The following is a 22,388-nucleotide window of genomic DNA, read 5'->3' on the forward strand; positions in this document are numbered from 1 at the left end:
TTAATAGCATGTAAATGATTTTCCTGAGTTCTGTGAGCTACTCGAGAAAATTGCCAAGCTCAAGGAGGGGGATGTGGGAACCCCCGATTTATAGCCAGTAGGTGAGAAGTAGGTGGCCTGGACTTATGACTGGTATCTGAAGTGGGAGACTTATGGGACTGAGTCCTTAAACTGTGGGATCTGTCACTCACTGCCACTCTACTAAGTGTCAGAATTAAATCGAATTAAATTGTAGGACACCAAGCTTGTGTCAGAAAATTGGTCAGCGTGGGGCGAAAAAAAACCAAGACCCCCCTCCTTTGGTGTCAGAAGTGATATTGGAGGAAGAATGGACCCTAGTAGGATCTTCCATCATTGGATTTAGCTTGTCTATAAGGTTTTTGTTTGTTTTGTTTTTGTTTTTTTTTTGTTTTTGTTTTTGTAATTATAAATAACACCAAAATTGAAAGCATTTAAAAATATTCAATTTAGGCTAGAGAGGGAAGTAGTAAATTAAGGTACCTAACTGCCAAATCATTGTAAGAGTTATTGATTCCCACAGGGTAGGCATCCTATATTGACAAGATATGTTAACTAAGAAACCAAAAAGTTAGAAACGTGTTGTTATGTTTATATTTTGTAAATGCACCAGAGACTACAATGGTTACAAATGATGAACCCAATGTTTTCAGTCATAAGAACAAAACCTTTAAATAGAATGTGTGCATGAGAACCTTCCTCTATACCTGGCAGTTTGGCTGTTCAATGTTGGCTGATTTGGAATCCCATCATTTTCTCTGTGCCTCACCTGAGGTCAGGTATGTGCCTATGAAGGCATCCTGAGCTAGGGAGGGAGCGCTGGCCCCGTCTCCATCCTGTCTCTCTGAACTTCACTACTGACCTGTGAAATAAAATTAAAAGAATCAACTCATCAGGTTGTTATGAAAACAAGATGTATAAAAGTGCCTTAACAGGTAAATATATCCTCATCAGCTTCATTGTTCTCCTCCTGTTCATAAACAACACAATGGAATTTTAGTTAAGTATGTGTTTACTTAGTTGAATTCCATAAACAATCCCTACCAGCAAGTAGCCAAGTAGGGAGGGAGTGGGACAGGAGGGAGTAGCCTTGTCCCCTGAGTAAGTGTCTCTGCCTCAGCCTGAGCTGTGAATTAGCTCTTTCCTTGGTATCTCATTTCCTCAGTGCCCCTCAGAGGCTGATGGCTTCACCCTGAGGAAAGAGAGATACACAGCACTCTTTAACGTGGCTCCTGAAAATAGGCTCAATCAAGGAAACAGATCTGTCCCACACTGGAAAATTTCTAAGGCAGTTGTGATTATACACTATAGGCTTTGGACACTGCCTTCCTCACTACCTTTCTTAGAAGCAACTCCACTATGTTGTGTTCACTTTATAGAGGAGAAGACAGACTCATGAGAGACTGCCAGTCATCTGAGGCAGCACAACTCTGTGAACAAAGCATTCAGGACCACCTCACTGGCTTTCGGTTCCACTTCACTGCAAATTGGCAAAATGCACAAAGACTCATTTTCACCACAGTGGGCCCCAGAAGGCCATGAACCATACCATCTCACTGATGTCAGGGTCCTTCTTCCTCCTCAGCACCTCAGTGAGTGAAGGAACCCAGGACAAAGGAATTTACCAAAACCCAGACAATAAAAATCCGGTGTGAGAAAAACAAAATGTCTGGTAAATCACGATCAAGCAAACATCATTTTGTCTGAATAGGAATTTACCTCATTGTTTTGTATGTAACCTGAGGGTTTCTTAAATGTTGGGGTGTGGGAGGCTGGGGGGTATCTTGTGGGGAGGCAATCTGCAAATTATCTGGGTCGCTCAGCTGAGGGACAAATTTCTGAGATCACACCCAGCCACTAGATATAGTTGGGCCCCAAGAGGACATGGTTTGCATTCAGTTTGAGAATTTGAATTTTTTTTTTTTTTTTTTAACCTAATTTCACTGCAAAAGGGTTAAGGTCCTTGTGGTTCCTGGCTTGTGAGGAAAGTTCCTTCATGGTTGGCAGTTTTATAGGTTCTGGCAAATGTGGTCCAGGATAACATTTTACCAGTTCACCAGGTAAAGATTTGCTTTCCTCATCCAAATGGGAAATTTAGTGTGAAACCAATTTAGTTGCAGGTGAAAATTGACTGTGTGTATCACAGAGGCAGTTTCTTACTACTGGAGGAAAAGAAAAACAAAAAACAAAACAAACAAAAAACCTGTGTTCTGTTTGGGAAAGAAAGCACCAAAACCCAAAACCGCCTTTCCTTTTCAGAAGCAATTTTCAGCCAAAAGGAAAAGGAGTTTTATTTTTTGTGAACCCACAAAAATGTGATATTCACCAGTGAGGAAATCACATTTGTACAACTGTATTAAAGATGTTTTTCTCATTCAGGCAAATGGGAGGGTTTTACATGAAGCAGCTTTTGGGGGCATGGGTGAGGGGGTAGTGCTTTTATATAAAGGAAATAGTCTCCCTTGCCTTGGAAGTAGAAATTGCTTTGAAAAGTGACTTGGGAGTGCTCTGTAATCTATCTGCACTCTTAATCCATTACTGATTCACATTCAAGTAGGCTTCCTATAAACCACGCTTTGAACTTTTTTTAGCTGAACATTTTTGATGGATTTCAACTGTGGCTTTAAAAACTGGCTTGAACACATGCACATGACAAGAGCACTTTTCCACAGGACCTGGGGATGTGAGATGCTTCTTCAGGGAAATGGGCACACTTTCTGAGCTGGTTGCCTGCAGGGGAGTAGACTGCACTGATTCCCCGGGCCTGCTCTGCCCTGGGCTGGGGAGCCCTGCCACTCAGCATTTTCAGTACTGTCCTGCTCTGGCACTGGGTCCTTTCTGGCAAATCAGCCATTGCCAAAATTGTGTTATAACTCTCATCCAGGGGCACAGATAGACATCTCTTGAAAACAGTCCAACCGGGGCACCTGGGTAGCTCAGTCGGTTAAGCATCTGCCTTTGGCTCAGGTCATGATTCTGGGGTCCTAGGATTGAACCCTGCATCAGGCTCCCTGCTTGGCAGGAAGCCAGCTTCTACCTCCCCCTCTGCCTACTACTCTGCCTACTTGTACTCTCTCTCTCTGTCAAATAAATAAATAAAATCTTAAAAGGAAGAAAGAAAAGAAAGAAAGAAAGAAAGAAAGAAAGAAAGAAAGAAAGAAAGAAAACAATACAACCAACTCTACTAAGGAGGAAAAGGGGGAGAGAGGCACATGAAGTTTAGAGGTGTGGAAGGGCAGAGCCTGAGCTGGCCTTCTCAGGAGAAGAATCAAATGGCTGTACATAGAGCAAAGTGGCCCATAGGAGGACCTGGGGCAAGAGAGCAGCCGTAGACAGTCCTGGGGCTGACTTACCTGGAGGTAGTCCATGGCAGGACAGGGGCGACATCTCCCAGCAATGTCAGCCAGAACTTGGCCAACCCTGGTATGTTCCAGCTTAGAGGCAGGGAAGGGCATGTTGAGAGGATGGATCACTATGAACCAGGAGCTATTAGAGGAAACCAGACCTATGGACTTTCCACAGGTAGCAGGAGGATGTGGCAAAGCAGAAAAAAATAAATAAATAAATAAGGAGGTAGCTCCAATCACATGATGAGTTTTAACTTGCAGATCACATCATTCTAGATCCTAAAGACTCTTCAACATTCCTAGTCATTGTGGGGCAGGATGGGATACCTCTAGGGAAGTATTTCTTAAAGTATAGTCTCACCATCACTTAGGAACTTTTGAACAAATTCTCAAGTTCTACTACAGACCTACTGAATAAGAAACCCTAGGAGTTGGACCCACAATCTATTTCCACAAGCCTACCAGAGGATTTTGGTACAAATGAAAGTTTGGAAACCATGGCTCTCTAGCAGTCCTTCCTAGATTTTAAGGTGATTAGGTGATCTTGCTAAATAAAAATGCATATTTGCATTTAGGGGCCTGGATTGAAGCTAAGGGTCTGTGTTTCTAATAAGCCCCTAGGAGATGCTGATGCTTTTGGACCACAGAACATATACACTGAGAACCTGTGATCTGGACAAAACAAAGCATCCATGGATTGTATCCCACAGGCATTGTGGGATACACTGCAAGAGGAAGGCATAAAAGCTAAATGTAATTTCCTCTGGAAGTGCCTTGTGGGGTGACAAGGGCAGGCCACAGGTCAGACCACTGTTTTCCCCTGCGGGTAGGGTACTCACCACACAGTTAGAACAAAGTTTGGTCAGTGGGTAGTAGAGTTGAGGGCAATCACCTTTGGTGATTATTTTCTAGGCCAGGTCTTGTGAGTAGGGGTCTCAGGGTATTTCCACTTGAATTCCTTCTGGGGCTTTCCATGGAAGCTTTATTCTTGTTCTCTAGGTTGTGTTTCTTTCCTGGAAAAAAAAATGTTAGAGGAAAATCAGTTTGAGAATTCCATAAAAAATGTTTACCTAGAAGATTTAATTAGACAGGAAAGGATTTAAGGTGAAATCAGGAAGCTGGAGTCAGATCAATTTACTTCAATTTCTGATCAATTAGTTGCTTGTTAATGCTATACTGAAAATGAGTACATGTAAAGCAAACTGGAAAGACTTCTAGGCAAAACCCAAATCCGTATCAGATTTTCTTTTGGCCAGAAGATTTTCTTTGCAGTTGAATAGGAAAATAAATTAGATGAGATGGTTCAGAATTAACCCTAGTGGCCACAGTTAAGAGACTTACTGCATTTAAGTGAATGACTAAAAGAGAGGTATTAAGGATATCTGACTTCCTGAGCAACTGTGGGAACAGAAGTGCTATATACTGTAGTTAGATTTATAGTCATAGAATAAAGAGAATGTACTTTCAATATTTAGTGCTATGTTTAAAAACAAGGAAGCTTCTTTGCTTTTTCTATTCTAGTGAACATTAAGTATGCACTTTGTTCTTTCAATGAAAAGCAAAGACAAGAGTGTCATTCTTTAACTCTCATTTTTTATAACGCTGGAAGAAATCTCTCGACTATTGAATTAGACAAGCCTTGAAGGAACATAGATTCTTCTTTAAGTTAACTTAATACAAATCAATATGAGTTGTTTAACTTTAAGCCAAGTTTTGCTAACTTGTGTGTGCTTAGCCTTTAAAGCTCTATGATAATTGTCAGATAAAAGCTATCTTTTATTTTTTATTTTTTTAGTCTGACTTCAGGTAGGAGAGTTTGCAAAATGTCCAAGTGGAGAGCTACAATCCAAGAAACGAAATTATCTTTCTTTCTCATTGCTTCCGGGTGTCTCAAAAATAATAAAAAAATAAATAAATAAAAAGAAAGAAAATGAGTTCTTGAATTTGTGGTTTTTCCTTTTTGCAATCCACACTGCTTATATGAGTTTCCATATTCCACAAAAGGTAGCAAATAATGAACGTGGAAATGAATTTTTAAAAGACAGAATAGCTCACGGCTTTAAAAAGCAGTCTTGTCTAAATAAGTATTGGCTGTACTAATATCACCATGAGACAAAAATTATAATAATTTGGACCATGTGCTTTACATTTAGCTAAGTCACCCCAGTCTTCTAAACAGAACTGATTAAACAGTAAAGTTGTAATGACACATGCACAAAAACATGTGTGTTTTTGTGGCATATGGTAAAAAATTTACATAGGTTTGTAGCCAAAATTTATGTTGAAAGGATCCAAAATGCCAAGAAAAGTAAGAACAATAGTAAAGAATTAAACAAATATTAAATGGCAACAAATTAGATAACTTAGAAGAAATAGAAAAATTTATAGAAAAATACAAATTTCTGAAACTGACTAAAAAAGAAATAGAAAATATGAATAGACCTGTAACAAGTAAAGGTACTCTAAATTAAAATCTTCACATAAAGAAAATCTCGGGTCCGGAGGGCTTCACTGATAAATTCTACCAAAGGAAGAGCTAATACAATCTTTTATAAACTCTTTCAAAAAAAAAATTGAAAAGGAAGGAATACTTCTCAAACTAATTTTATGACTACCCTGAAACCAAAACCAAGCAAAGACAACACAAGAAAAGAAACTAGAGATTGATACTTCCTATGAATGCAGATATAAAAATCCTCAACAAATATTAATAAACCAAGTCCATCAATATATAAAAAGATTATGTACAACCAAGTAGAATTTACCCCAAGAATGTAATCAATATAGTAAACTGCATTAATAGCATAAAGGAGAAAAATCCCTATCTGATCATCTTAATAGATGCAGAAAACGCATTTGAGATAATCCAATACATTTCATGATAAAAATATTCATCAAACTAGTAACAGAAGGGAACTCCTTCAATTTGATAAAGGTCATTTATGAAAAACCTTCAGTTACTACCATACTTAATACAGAAAGACTGGATGTTTTCTCTCTAAGGTCAGGAAAAAGACAAGGGCATCTGCGCTTGCCATTTCTATTTAACTTCACATTGGAGTTTTTAGCTAGGGTATTTGGACAAGAAAAATAAATAAAAGGCATCCATATTGGAAAGGACAAAATAAATTATCCCTCTTTATAGATAACATGATTTTGTATATGATAAATCCTAAGAAAGAAATCTATTGAGAGACTGTGGACTCTGAGAAACAAACTGAGGGTTTTGGAGGGGAGGAGGGTGAAGGGTTGGGTGAGCCTGGTGGTGGGTATTAAGGAGGGCACATATTGTGTGGAGCACTGGGTGTATAAACAATGAATCTTGGAACACTGAAAAAATTAAATTAAATTTAAAAACAAAGCAAGGTGCGCATGGGTGGCTCAGTTGTTAAGCATCTGCCTTTGGCTCGAGTCACGATTCTGGGATCCTGGGATTGAGTCCCACATTGGGCACCCTGCTCAGCGGGAAGATTGCTTCTTCCTCTCCCACTCCCTTTGCTTGTGTTTCCTCTCTTGCTGTGTCTCTTTCTGTCAAATAAATAAATAAAATACTAAAAAAAAAATTAAAAAATTAAACAAACCAAAAACAAACAAACAAAAAAGAAATCTATTAAATAATTACTTGAACTAATAAAATAAGGTTAGTAAGGAGTTAGAATACAAGGTTAACATATAAAAATCATCTGTTTTTCTATACTAGCAATGAGCAATTTGTAAAAGAAATTAAGAACATAATTCCGTTTAAAATAGTATCAATAATAATAATATATTTAGGAATAAATTTAACAAAAAAGTACAAGACTTGTATATTGAAAACTATGAGACATTGTTAAAAGAAATCAAAGAAGTCCTAAACAAGTAAAAAGATATCCCATGTACATGGACCAGAAGACTTAAAATTATTAGGGAAACACTTTTCAAATTAGCCTATAGATTCAATGTGATCCCTATCAAAATCCAAAAAATCTTTTTTTTTGCAGAAATGGAAAAGCAAATCATAAAATTCATATGGAAATGCAAGGGATCCAGAATAGTAAAAACAATCTTGAGAAAGACCAAAACTAGAGGATTCACCTCCCAATTTAAAAACTGACTACAAAGCTACAGTATTCAAGATAGTCTGACATACTGACATAGAATAGACACACAATCCATGGAATGGAATTTAGAGTCCAGAAGTAAACCATTACATTACAATTTATTTCAACAAGAGTGCCATGACAAGTCAATGGGGCAAAAATAGTTTTTTCAACAAATGCTGTTGGGTCAACTGTATATCCCCATGCAAAAGAATGAACTTCAACTAATTCCTTATTCCACATAAAGAAATGAATTCAAAATGGAACATAGATCAATATTTAAGACATGAAACTATACAGCTCTTAGAAGAAAACAGAAATAAATCATGATGACCTTGGATTGGGTAATGGTTTCTTAGATTTAACACAAAAAGCATAAGCAGTTAAAGAAGAAATAGGTAAATTGAACTTTTTCATTAAAAAAAAAATTGTCCTGAGAGCTCCTGGGTTGGTGACCATTTGCAACTTTGGAGAGAAAGGAGTTTGGAGAGGAGAGGGAAGATCTGCACCCTTTCTCATATATTTTGCTTGGTGTATCTCTTTCATCTGGCTGTTCCTAAGTTCTATTCTTTTATAGTCAACCTGTAATGAACTTAGGTGAGTTCTCTGAAGCCAGATTTGCTTAATAGCTATTTGTCCACGGTGTGATGGATGCCTGAGGTGATCCCTGAAAGACAGTCTTCCAGAGAGTGTCTTCTTCCCTCTCAGGTCCTGTACTGTGACTGGATAGGCAAAGGGAATACATAGTAAATGTCTACAGTAGATGCTTCCAGTTGCCTTCCATCCCTCTAGTTTCCAGTAACAGGACTTGATTTTGTGCAGGTGTCCAAGGTTCCACCCCTGACATAGGTGATAAAAACAACTTAATGATCTGTTCTGATCTGAGAAGTCTCTGTGATTTTACACCTCTCTCACATGCAGACCTGGATATGCATCACTGTGGCTCATTTGCAACCTGAATTCCTTCAGACGTGAAAGGATTTTCATAGGATTTACACATACTGTCTATGCATATTCTTATATTATCTGAATAATGATGTGTTGTTGGTCAAGAGAGTCAACGTCTGGGATGTGAAAAAGAGCAAACCAGCGCCCAGAAACCTGGAGAAACTCCCAGTTCCAATGCCAGTGCTGTGCTGTTCTAGTCCACCCCTATCCCTTTTATTCCCCTGATAGAGAGATGGAAATGCAATTACAAGAGTCTGTTTAATGTTTGTTGAATGAATAAACAAACAAATGAATGACTGAAAGGAAAAAATATACTAAAAATGGTACCATCAAGAAAATGAAAACACAACCTACAGAATGAGAAAAAAATTACAAATCATATATCTGATTAAGGACTGGTATCTAAAATACATAAATAATTCTAAAATTCAATAATAAAAAGATAACTCAGTAAGTGGGCAAAAGATTTGAGTAGACATTTCTCCAAGGAAAATGTAGAAGTGGATAAGAAACACATGAGCAAATGTTCAATATCCTTAGTCATTGGGTAAGTAAAAATCAAAACCATAGTGAGATTCCACTTCACACTGAGATGGCTGTAATAAAAAAGACAGACAACAACAAGGGTTGGCAAGGAGATAGCGAAATAAGAAACCTCATAAATTTGCCGGTGGGATATAATATGGTACAGCAATTCTGCAAAACACTTTGGCAATTCCTCAGAATGTTTAACATACTCCTGGAAGTGAAAACACCCATCTTTATGAAACCTTGCTCATGAGTGTTCATAGCAGGATTATCTGTAACAACTCAAAGGCCACCTCAAACCGATGAAAGGATAAATAAAATGTGATATATCTATAAAATGGGATATTATTTTGTATTAAAAGGGAATGGCACACTGACACATGCTAATGATATGGATGAATCTTGAAGATATTATACTAAGAAAAAGAAGCCAGTCATAAAAAAAATCATGTAATGATTGTATGACATGAATATGAAAGGCCTAGAATAGGTAAATGTATATCTAGAGAAAGATTAGTGGTTGTCTAGAGCTGTGCAGGTGTGGAGTTGGGGAGTGATTGCTAATGCCACTGGGCACAGGGTTTTTGGGGGGCAATAAAAATATTCTAAATTGAGATTGTGGTGATGGTACACCTGTGTGTGAACATATCAAAATTATTAAAGTGTTAAAAAATTATTAAAGTGTTTGTATACTTTAAATGGGCAAATTTCTATGGTATGTGAATTACATCTTAATGAAAGGTATTTAAAAATAAATATTGTGGTTTTAAGTATAGAAATCCCAGACACACACTATGTAATTTTCTCTTCCTCTTTCTCTCTGCTTGATAGTAAAACACATGTATTATTTTTTCTACTTATAGGTTGTCAACCTCATCTGGTTACTTCCCTTTCTTATTCAGAGCTTGACTGTGTTTAAGCAAAATCCAGACCAACAGGGTAAAGCAGAAAAAGCTATATTCTTTAGACACCTACAGCCTGGTCCTAGTGTATGCTTAGTGCCCAGTGTTCCCAAATAAAAGAGGCTCCCTCTCTTCAAGAAGTTTCTTTATTACCTAGTACATTGATTAGATCTAATCAGCAATGGGACCTGGATAATCTAATACAGGAAGGTGAATTTGTAGATGGCTTTACAAAGAGTTGTAGAGTAAGACTCAAGTCTGGAGTGTTGTTAAGGAGAGGTATATCTCATTCCACAGACAGGTTTCACTGAAGAGATAGAGGAATAATAACTCAGTAAAAGTAATTGTAAACATTTGTACCACACCTTCCAGTTTGCATGACTCTTTGCCCAAACACCGTCTTACTCAACTCTCCCAACATCTCTTCAAGTAAAATATTCCCACCCCAATATATAGAAGAGGCAAGAGTAGTAGTAGACCAACATCTTCTACTTTCATACTCCGGGCCATTTTCACAAGTACACAGAAATACGTGAGTCTATGAGATTTTACATGGAAGAATTTTGGAGAAGCCTTGAGAAACAATAAAAAGAAAATGTATTAGAAAAATACTACTGGGCAAGAGAAGTCAAGCAATTCTACTACCTCTGAGATATGGTCAAATCTTTCCTTTTGTAGAGTACAAAACCATCCCTAAACCACCTCCTGGCAGAGATGGAAGATTTCATCTATTTGGGTATCTGTTTAAAGACTCCTTTCTCTAAAGATAGTGTCTTTATTTAATTTAATTTGTTGTTTGCCGCACACAAAGGAAGCAATACATGAAATTGCTATGTGGTCTTAATTTTGAACAGTAATGCAGGTCAAGGTGGAGTCTGGATATAATAGGAACTATAAAAAAAAAGGACCATGTTATCATGGAACAATTCTGTCAAGAAAGGAATGTATTGGACATTAGACATAAACTGAGATTTGGAAAAGCAGGCTTCAAAAAAGTCAGGGGAAGTTTGGATAATTTTATAGCCAGAGATTCTAAAGTAGAGAGGTACAAAAGATAGAGGAGGCTTAAAACAGACAAGATTCTGACCCTAAAACTTGAGTGAAAAAGAAGGAAAGATTCAAGAAATCATCATGCCTTCTCAGGTCTTCTTGTAGCTAGGGAAGGACTCGTTCTCAAGGTGGAAGGAGCCCCTTAAATTAAGAAGGATACCAAAGTTGCTGCGGCTAATATCGAAAAGATTACTGCCTATGTTCTCCTCTAGGATTCTGATGGATTCCTGTCTCACATTGGGGTCGTTTATCCATTTTAAGTTTATCTTTGTGTACGATGTAAGAGAATGGTCGAGTTTCATTCTTCTACATATAGCTGCCCAGTTTTCCCAGCACCATTTATTGAAGAGACTGTCTTTTTTCCACTGTATATTTTTTCCTGTTTTGTCGAAGATTATTTGACCATAGAGTTGAGGGTCCATATCTGTGCTCTCTACTCTGTTCCACTGGTCTATGTGTCTGTTTTTATTCCAGTACCATGCTGTCTTGGTGATCACAGCTTTGTAATAAAGCTTGAAATCAGGTAGCGTGATGCCCCCAGTTTTGTTTTTCTTTTTCAACATTTCCTTAGCAATTCGGGGTCTCTTCTGATTCCACACAGATTTTAGGATTATTTGCTCCAGCTCTTTGAAGAATACCGGTGGAATTTTGATTGGAATGACATTGAAAGTATAGATTATTCTAGGCAGAATAGACATTTTAACAATGTTTATTCTTCTGATCCAAGAGCATGGAATGGTCTTCCATCTTTTTGTGTCTTCTTCAATTTCTTTCATGAGTGTTCTGTAGTTCCTCAAGTAAAGATCCTTTACCTCTTTGGTTAGGTTTATTCCCAGGTATCTTATGGTTCTTGGTGCTATAGTAAATGGAATCAATTCTCTAATTTCCCTTTCTGTATTTTCATTGTTAGTGTATAAGAAAGCCACTGATTTCTGCACATTGACTTTGTATCCTGCCACGTTGCTGAATTGCTGTATGAGTTCTAGTAGTTTGGGGGTGGAGTCTTTTGGGTTTTGCATATAAAGAATCATGTCACCTGTGAATAGAGAGAGTCTGACTTCTTCATTGTCAATTTAGATACCTTTTATTTCTCTTTGTTGTCTGACTGCTGTTGCACTCCTGGGTATTTACCCCAAAAATACAGATGTTGTGAAAAGAAGGGCCATCTGTACCCCAATGTTTATAGCAGCAATGGCCATGGTCACCAAACTGTGGAAAGAACCAAGATACCCTTCAACAGACGAATGGATAAGGAAAATGTGGTCCATATACACTATGGAGTATTATGCCTCCATCAGAAAGGATGAATACCCAACTTTTGTAGCAACATGGAAGGGACTCGAAGAGATTATGCTGAGTGAAATAAGTCAAGCAGAGAGAGTCAATTATCATATGGTTTCACTTATTTGTGGAGCATAACAAATAGCATGGAGGACATGGGGAGTTAGAGAGGAGAAGGGAGTTGGGGTAAATTGGAAGTGGAGGTGAATCATGAGAGACTATGGACTCTGAAAAACAATCTGAGGGGTTTGAAGTGGCGGGGGGTGGGAGGTTGGGGTACCAGGTGGTGGATATTATAGCGGGCACGGACTGCATGGAGCACTGGGTGTGGTGAAAAATAATGAGTACTGTTATGCTGAAAATAAATAAATTTTTAAAAAATTTAGTAGGAGGAAGTAGGTTCTACCATTGTTTATATGAAGTCTTTAATAAAGTGAAAAGAGGGGGGAGGAGTCAAGATGGCGGAGAAGTAGCAAGCTGAGACTGCTTCAGCTAGCCGGAGATCAGCTAGATAGCTTATCTAAAGATTGCAAACACCTGAAAATCCATCGGCAGATCGAAGAGAAGAAGAACAGCAATTCTGGAAACAGAAAAACAACCACTTTCTGAAAGGTAGGACCGGCGGAGAAGTGAATCCAAAGCGACAGGAAGATAGACCCCGGGGGGAGGGGCCGGCTCCCGGCAAGCGGCGGAGCAACCGCGCACAAAATCAGGACTTTTAAAAGTTTGTTCCGCTGAGGGATATCGCTCCAGAGGCTAAACAGGGGCGAAGCCCACGCGGGGTTAGCGTGGCCTCAGGTCCCGCAGGGTCACAGAAGGATCGGGGGTGTCTGAGTGTCGCAGAGCTAGCGGGTATTGGAACAGGAAAGCCGGCTACAGAGACAGAGCCGACAGTAAGCTCGCAGTTCGGTGTTACCTTGAACCGGTCGCAGGCTCGGTGAGCTCGGAGCGCGGCCGGAGGTCGGGCAGACGGGAGTGACTGGGCGCTGTTCTCTGAGGGCGCACTGAGGAGAGGGGCCCTGGGCTCTCGGCTCCTCCAGGCCGGAGACCAGGAGGCCGCCATTTGTATTCCCGTCCTCCGGAACTCTACGGAAAGCACTCAGGGAACAAAAGCTCCTGAAAGCAAACCCGAGCGGATTACTCACCCCGGCCCCGGGTAAGGGTGGTGTAATTCCGCCTGGGGCAAAGACACTTGAGAATCACTACACCAGGCCCCTCCCCCAGAAGATCAACAAGAAATCCAGCCAAGACCAAGTTCACCTACCAAGGAGTGCGGTTTCAATACCAAGGAGAGCAGCAGAATTCCAGAGGAGGAGAAAGCCAAGCACAGAACTCATGGCTTTTTTCCTGTGATTTTTTTAGTCTTGCAGTTAATTTAATTTTTTCTTTTTCATTTTTTGTTTTTTTTTTTTTTTTTTTTACTTCTCTCCTTCAGGTAAAAATATTTTTTTTTAACTGTTACCTTTTTCTTTTTTAACGATTTTTTACTAGTTTATCTAATATATATATTTTTTCTTTTTTACATTTTTCTCAGGTGTTTTCTTTTTTTAAAAAATTTTTTTCTTTTCTTTTTTTTTTCTTTGTTCTTTTTTTTTCCCTTTCTTCCTTTTTGAACCTCTTTTTATCCCCTTTCTCCCCACTCACTATTTTGGATCTCTTCTAATTTGGTTAAAGCATATTTTCCTGGGGTTGTTGCCACCCTTTTAGTATTTTACTTGCCCCTTCATTTACTCTTATCTGGCCAAAATGACAAGACGTAAAAATTCAACACAAAAAAAAGAACAAGAGGCAGTACCGAAGGCTAGGGACCTAATCAATACAGACATCGGTAATATGTCAGATCTAGAGTTCAGAATGACAATTCTCAAGGCTCTAGCCGGGCTCGAAAAAGGCATGGAAGATATTAGAGAAACCCTCTCGAGAGATATAAAAGCCCTTTCTGGAGAAATAAAAGAACTAAAATCTAACCAAGTTGAAATCAAAAAAGCTATTAATGAGGTGCAATCAAAAATGGAGGCTCTAACTGCTAGGATAAATGAGGCAGAAGAAAGAATTAGTGATATAGAAGACCAAATGACAGAGAATAAAGAAGCTGAGCAAAAGAGGGACAAACAGCTACTGGACCACGAGGGGAGAATTCGAGAGATAAGTGACACCATAAGACGAAACAATATTAGAATAATTGGGATTCCAGAAGAAGAAGAAAGAGAGAGGGGAGCAGAAGGTATACTGGAGAGAATTATTGGGGAAAATTTCCCCAATATGGCAAAGGGAACGAGCATCAAAATTCAGGAGGTTCAGAGAACGCCCCTCAAAATCAATAAGAATAGGCCCACACCCTGTCACCTAATAGTAAAATTTACAAGTCTCAGTGACAAAGAGAAAATCCTGAAAGCAGCCCGGGAAAAGAAGTCTGTAACATACAATGGTAAAAATATTAGATTGGCAGCTGACTTATCCACAGAGACCTGGCAGGCCAGAAAGAGCTGGCATGATATTTTTAGAGCACTAAACGAGAAAAACATGCAGCCCAGAATACTATATCCAGCTAGGCTATCATTGAAAATAGAAGGAGAGATTAAAAGCTTCCAGGACAAACAACAACTGAAAGAATTTGCAAATACCAAACCAGCTCTACAGGAAATATTGAAAGGGGTCCTCTAAGCAAAGAGAGAGCCTACAAGTGGTAGATCAGAAAGGAACAGAGACCATATACAATAACAGTCACCTTACAGGCAATACAATGGCACTAAATTCATATCTCTCAATAGTTACCCTGAATGTGAATGGGCTAAATGCCCCTGTGAAAAGACACAGGGTATCAGAACGCATAAAAAAACAAAACCCATCTATATGTTGCCTCCAAGAAACTCATTTTAAGCCCGAAGACACCTCCAGATTTAAAGTGAGGGGGTGGAAAAGAATTTACCATGCTAATGAACATCAGAAGAAAGCAGGAGTGGCAATCCTTATATCAGATCAATTAGATTTTAAGCCAAAGACTATAATAAGAGATGAGGAAGGACACTATATCATACTCAAAGGGTCTGTCCAACAAGAAGATTTAACAATTTTAAATATCTATGCCCCCAACGTGGGAGCAGCCAACTATATAAACCAATTAATAACAAAATCAAAGAAACACATCAACAATAATACAATAATAGTAGGGGACTTTAACACTCCCCTCACTGAAATGGACAGGTCATCCAAGCAAAAGATCAGCAAGGAAATAAAGGCCTTAAACGACACACTGGACCAGATGGACATCACAGATATATTCAGAACATTTCATCACAAAGCAACAGAATACACATTCTTCTCTAGTGCACATGGAACATTCTCCAGAATAGATCACATCCTCGGTCCTAAATCAGGACTCAACCGGTATCAAAAGATGGGATCATTCCCTGCATATTTTCAGACCACAATGCTCTAAAGCTAGAACTCAACCACAAAAGGAAGTTTGGAAAGAACCCAAATACATGGAGACTAAACAGCATCCTTCTAAAGAATGAATGGGTCAACCGGGAAATTAAAGAAGAATTGAAAAAAATCATAGAAACAAATGATAATGAAAATACAACGGTTCAAAATCTGTGGGACACAACAAAGGCAGTCCTGAGAGGAAAATATATAGCGGTACAAGCCTTTCTCAAGAAACAAGAAAGGTCTCAGGTACACAACCTAACACTACACCTAAAGGAGCTGGAGAAAGAACAAGAAAGAAACCCTAAGCCCAGCAGGAGAAGAGAAATCATAAAGATCAGAGCAGAAATCAATGAAATAGAAACCAAAAAAAAACAATAGAAAAAATCAACGAAACTAGGAGCTGGTTCTTTGAAAGAATTAATAAAATTGATAAACCCCTGGCCCGACTTATCAAAAAGAAAAGAGAAAGGACCCAAATAAATAAAATCATGAATGAAAGAGGAGAGATCACAACTAACACCAAAGAAATACAAACTATTATAAGAACATACTATGAGCAACTCGACGCCAACAAATTTGACAATCTGGAAGAAATGGATGCATTCCTAGAAACATATAAACTACCACAACTGAACCAGGAAGAAATAGAAAGCCTGAACAGACCCATAACCAGTAAGGAGATTGAAACAGTCATTAAAAATCTCCAAACAAACAAAAGCCCAGGGCCAGACGGCTTCCCGGGGGAATTCTACCAAACATTTAAAGAAGAACTAATTCCTATTCTCCTGAAACTGTTCCAAAAAATAGAAATGGAAGGAAAACTTCCAAACTCATTTTATGAGGCCAGCATCACCTTGATCCCAAAACCAGACAAGGATCCCACCAAAAAAGAGAGCTATAGACCGATATCCTTGATGAACACAGATGCGAAAATACTCAACAAAATACTAGCCAATAGGATTCAACAGTACATTAAAAAGATTATTCACCACGACCAAGTGGGATTTATTCTTGGGCTGCAAGGTTGGTTCAACATCCGCAAATCAGTCAATGTGATACAACACATCAATAAAAGTAAGAACAAGAACCATATGATACTCTCAATAGATGCTGAAAAAGCATTTGACAAAGTACAGCATCCCTTCCTGATCAAAACTCTTCAAAGTGTAGGGATAGAGGGCACATACCTCAATATCATCAAAGCCATCTATGAAAAGCCCACCGCAAATATCATTCTCAATGGAGAAAAACTGAAAGCTTTTCCACTAAGGTCAGGAACACGGCAGGGATGTCCATTATCACCACTGCTATTCAACATAGTACTAGAGGTCCTAGCCTCAGCAATCAGACAACAAAAGGAAATTAAAGGCATCCAAATTGGCAAAGAAGAAGTCAAATTATCACTCTTCGCAGATGATATGATACTATATGTGGAAAACCCAAAAGACTCCACTCCAAAACTGCTAGAACTTATACAGGAATTCAGTAAAGTGTCAGGATATAAAATCAATGCACAGAAATCAGTTGCATTTCTCTACACCAACAGCAAGACAGAAGAAAGAGATATTAAGGAGTCAATCCCATTTACAATTGCATCCAAAACCATAAGATACCTAGGAATAAACCTAACCAAAGAGACACAGAATCTATACTCAGAAAACTATAAAGTACTCATGAAAGAAATTGAGGAAGACACAAAGAAATGGAAAAATGTTCCATGCTCCTGGATTGGAAGAATAAATATTGTGAAAATGTCTATGCTACCTAAAGCAATCTACACATTTAATGCAATTCCTATCAAAGTACCATCCATCTTTTTCAAAGAAATGGAACAAATAATGCTAAAATTTATATGGAACCAGAAAAGACCTCGAATAGCCAAAGGGATATTGAAAAAGAAAGCCAACGTTGGTGGCATCACAATTCCGGACTTCAAGCTCTATTACAAAGCTGTCATCATCAAGACAGCATGGTACTGGCACAAAAACAGACCCATAGATCAATGGAACAGAATAGAGAGCCCAGAAATAGACCCTCAAATCTATGGTCAACTCATCTTCGACAAAGCAGGAAAGAATGTCCAATGGAAAAAAGACAGCCTCTTCAATAAATGGTGCTGGGAAAATTGGACAGCCACATGCAGAAAAATGAAATTGGACCATTTCCTTACACCACACACAAAAATAGACTCAAAATGGATGAAGGACCTCAATGTGCGAAAGGAATCCATCAAAATCCTTGAGGAGAACACAGGCAGCAACCTCTTCGACCTCTGCCGCAGCAACATCTTCCTAGGAACAACGCAAAAGGCAAGGGAAGCAAGGGAAAAAATAAACTATTGGGATTTCATCAAGATCAAAAGCTTTGGCACAGCAAAGGAAACAGTTAACAAAATCAAAAGACAACTGACAGAATGGGAGAAGATATTTGCAAACGACATATCAGATAAAGGACTAGTATCCAGAATCTATAAAGAACTTAGCAAACTCAACACCCAAAGAACACATAATCCAATCAAGAAATGGGCAGAGGACATGAACAGACATTTCTGCAAAGAAGACATCCAGATGGCCAACAGACACATGAAAAAGTGCTCCATATCACTCGGCATCAGGGAAATACAAATCAAAACCACAATGAGATATCACCTTACACCAGTCAGAATGGCTAAAATAAACAAGTCAGGAAATGACAGATGCTGGCGAGGATGTGGAGAAAGGGGAACCCTCCTACACTGTTGGTGGGAATGCAAGCTGGTGCAGCCACTCTGGAAAACAGCATGGAGGTTCCTCAGAATGTTGAAAATAGAACTGCCCTATGACCCAGTAATTGCACTATTGGGTATTTACCCTAAAGATACAAACGTAGTGACCCAAAGGGGCACATGCACCCGAATGTTTCTAGCAGCAATGTCCACAATAGCCAAACTATGGAAAGAACCTAGATGTCCATCAACAGATGAATGGATCAAGAAGATGTGGTATATATACACAATGGAATACTATGCAGCCATCAAAAGAAATGAAATCTTGCCATTTGCGACAACATGGATGGAACTAGAGCGAATCATGCTTAGCGAAATAAGTCAAGCAGAGAAAGACAACTATCATATGATCTCCCTGATATGAGGAAGTGGTGATGCAACATGGAGGCTTAAGTGGGTAGGAGAAGAATAAAAGAAACAAGATGGGATTGGGAGGGAGACAAACCATAAGTGACTCTTAATCTCACAAAACAAACTGAGGGGTGCTGGGGGGAGGGGGTTTGGGAGAAGAGGGTGGGATTATAGACATTGGGGAGGGTATGTGCTTTGGTGAGTGCTGTGAACTGTGTAAACCTGGTGATTCACAGACCTGTACCCCTGGGGATAAAAATATATGTTTATAAAAAATAAAAAATTTTAAAAAAAAAAAAAGTGAAAAGAAAATTAAAAAAAATGAAGGATACCAAAATCACGGCCTGTTCTGTGACAAAAATCCCAGATAGACACAGTGTCAGAATGAGTTGAATTTTCTCAGAATACCAGAGACACTGAAAAGGGATATTTCTTAAGGTATTCATGGAGTGAGAAGCACAAGAAAGTTTAGGGCTTTTAACAGAAACCATAGAGAAGTACACAGACAGGAGCCAAAAACAGCACTTGTCTCTCCGGCACATACCTGTGTTTGCTGCAAATGAGAAAGGACTTTTAATGAAATGGGCAGCCAGATCCAGTACAGATCCAGTCTGAGAACCTAGACTCAGGCAGCTCAGGGACAGGAAGATGTGTTTAGACCACCTGGAACCTAATGGGATGGGTGCTGATGGGGAATGAGAAAATAAGAAAGAAGTAAGTAAATGAGTAAGCGATTAAAGTTTTTGTTTACTGGTAGCTGAGTGTGAGGCCACAGTGACACAAGGCAGCCACATAATGGGTTGGCTTGGGAAGCAGGAACGTCGGGGTTTTGTTAAGAGACTTCGAGTGTTGAAAGCAGGCATAGGCAGCCCCACCCTTTGGTGATGGCCTGACTACATCTGGAGGATTGTCTCCCATGCTGTGACCTACACTTGAAGAGGGACAATGAGTAACTGGAGCACATGTTTTTGTCTTGAAAGAGAAAAAGTTTAGGGAAGATGGACAAATGAATCTGAGTCACTTCTAGTGCTGAGATTGGCCCCTGAAAATTCCCTCCCCTACCCCAGCACTGCCCTTTTCTAGATGATGTCAGCAGGTTGGATCCAAGGACCCAGAGGGGATCCTGCAGGACCAGCCAAGAGGGTCCTTGGCTTCCTGCAGGATGGAAGTCAAAGGTGAGACAGCAGGAAGTGAGAGCAGAGTTTACTGAAGAAGACATATAGAGAGAGTGTAGCTACAGACAGAGCATCTGGTAGACTTGGAAAGGAGATGAGCACAAGTCTTGATTTTTGTCAGGGTTTGGGGTTTTTATTGAGGACAGTGGTTGGGTGGACATGTCCCCTCAGGCAAGCAGCAACTGGTTAGAACCAAGAGAAGAGCTGGGTGTTATTCTCTGGAGCTAGTGGGTCTTGGCATCCAGATGTCTAGTGCTACTGGTTTGGAATATGCATATGATAGCTTCCTTTGGTAATTCTCACCTGGTCCTTGGCTAGATGTTATCTAGTCTAAAAAAATCATTAACTCCTTATCCTTTATTAAGAGGACATACACTATTTGCATTCTGAAGCATGTGCAAAATCGGGTTGGCATGCAGGTCCTGGCAAGAACAGAAGCAGGAAAAGGAGCAAAAAGCAGATTTTTATGGAGTCCTTCAGTTTCCCTATCTCACTAAGATTGATCAAAATAATGACTTGTCCTCCAGGGCTGATCTCTGGTAAAGAGGTGAGACTTGGGGCTTTCGGGTGACGGAGGGCCCAGCTTTAGGCCTGGACTGGCCTAGGAAATGCCAACCTGGCAGGTCTGAGCCAAAGAAAACCCTGCCCACCGTTCACTGCCACCCACCAAAGGACCAGAGGCAAGTTGCTTTTTCCTGTACCTCATTTTACTCATCTGTTAAGTGGGGATGATAATGTCTACCTCAGGGGACTCTGGTGACGATTAAGTAGGGTAACATTTGTAGAGAATTTAGCCCAGTTCTTGACATCTGGTATGACCACGTCAATGGAGAACGGCAAGAAGCAGGCATGGAGACATTTTATTTTGGCAAAAGACCACCCTGAGCTAGTCCACTGACCCCAAAATAGGGAGATGGCCCATCAAAAGCATCTTCTGCTACCTAATGAGCAATTTCTACCTGCCAGGTTCATATCAACTCTCCTAGAGGGTGGAGTCACTCCCTACCACTACAGAAATGGAGAGAGGGACGACATTTTCAGCACCTACTCACCCGCTCCGTCTTGGTATTGATAATTAATAAGGCCATGTGGCCTGCGACCTGGCCCTGAAATCCTCAGCATTACCAGGATTCACAGAGACAGGATGGAATTGCAAAACACTTAGATACTGACCAAGCCCTAAACTTCGAGGGACCTTCCTGACTACTAACTCGCCCAGGTGCACAACAGAGGTAGACGAGGCAACATGGCGCCAGGACCTGGGGCACAAGGGCTCCAAGTGATAGGCCCACCATGTCCTAGACTCCCTGGGCTCCAGGAAGGAGCTGAGCCATTCCAGACTACGGGGTGGGGTGGGCACAGGACACCTATCCCTTCAAAACAGAAGGGCTCCACGGCTCTCTTGGATGCCAAGGAACTATTATAGAGTAGCATTTTAATGAACTGAGTGTAAATGCATTAAAAACACATGGAATAAATGCTCCTTGAAATAAACATCGGTTTAAAAAAAAACGAAGAGAAAAGCAAATGCTTTGGCAAAACACATTTTGGGTTTTTTTGAACCCCAAATACTTGAAAACTGTTCAGGCAATCTTACTCAATTCAGAGTGCTGTTTAGCTCTCCCATGATGACTAATAATACATACAAAAGTGGGAAAATGCAACATATTTCTCTAGTCCTGGCATTTCCAGAAAAACACAGACCAACAGAAAGATTGTCAGAGAACATTTTTAAAAATGCTTAAGAAATGAAGGCTTTGAATTTTGTAGAGCAATGAGAGGCGTTAAATATGTGTTGAGTAATTAATGTAAGACAAAGAATTATTAATTTAAATGCTGAGATATATAGTTGGGCCCAAACACTGAATGTGAATGCTTGTGAATCAAAAAATCACTACTAATCTTATTTACAGAAAACAACAAAACAAAACAAAACCAAAACCAAAACACAAACCTAAAACCAATCAACCAAACAAGCAAACAAACCAAACAACAACAATAAACAAAAAACACAACCCGACTCCTTACCAATTAGTTTTGTAGTCCCAGTCTTGTGCACTTGAGGAGAAAGTGAAACTACCAGAAGGTGGGAGAATGGAGGCCCAGGGCACTCCTACCCACCATTTGTTCCACCAGGGTCTTACCTTGACTGCCAGGCCTAGACATTTTGTTACATTCTGAGCCCAGTCACCCTAAGGTCCCAGGTGTCCTCCAGCTGCCCTCACCCTGCCTTCTGCCATTTCCCACCACTCCAAGAGCAGACTTCCCAACAGGCACGCCCTTTCAGATGGCCAGCAGCTCAGGTGTTAATTAATAAGCAAGGTGTTTGCTGACAGGGGCTGATCACCTCCTGGAGGCATTTGCATTTTAATAGGGAACTGTTAAAGAATGCTGGGAGTCAGGCTGGGTATTAGAGCAGGGAGCTCTCTCCATAGATCCTAACACCAGAAAACTAGCCCTGCCTACCCTCTCTGGACTGGAGCACAAAATCAGCATTTCTCTTCACCCTGCCT

General features: G+C 39.7%; 1 long non-coding RNA gene across 1 annotated transcript; it reads right to left on the bottom strand.

Annotated features, from left to right (window-relative positions):
* Positions 1–4,224: 4,224 nt before the first annotated feature.
* LOC309862640 lies at positions 4,225–22,146 on the bottom strand. The gene is made up of 3 exons (XR_014310621.1): positions 22,020–22,146; positions 11,954–12,081; positions 4,225–4,378 (listed from the first exon to the last, which is right to left on the bottom strand). It is a non-coding gene; the product is annotated as an uncharacterized lncRNA (long non-coding RNA).
* Between the last annotated feature and the right edge of the window lie 242 nt (positions 22,147–22,388).

Source organism: Mustela nivalis, assembly GCF_964662115.1.
Source record: "Mustela nivalis genome assembly, chromosome: 4".
Lineage (NCBI taxonomy): Eukaryota > Metazoa > Chordata > Mammalia > Carnivora > Mustelidae > Mustela > Mustela nivalis.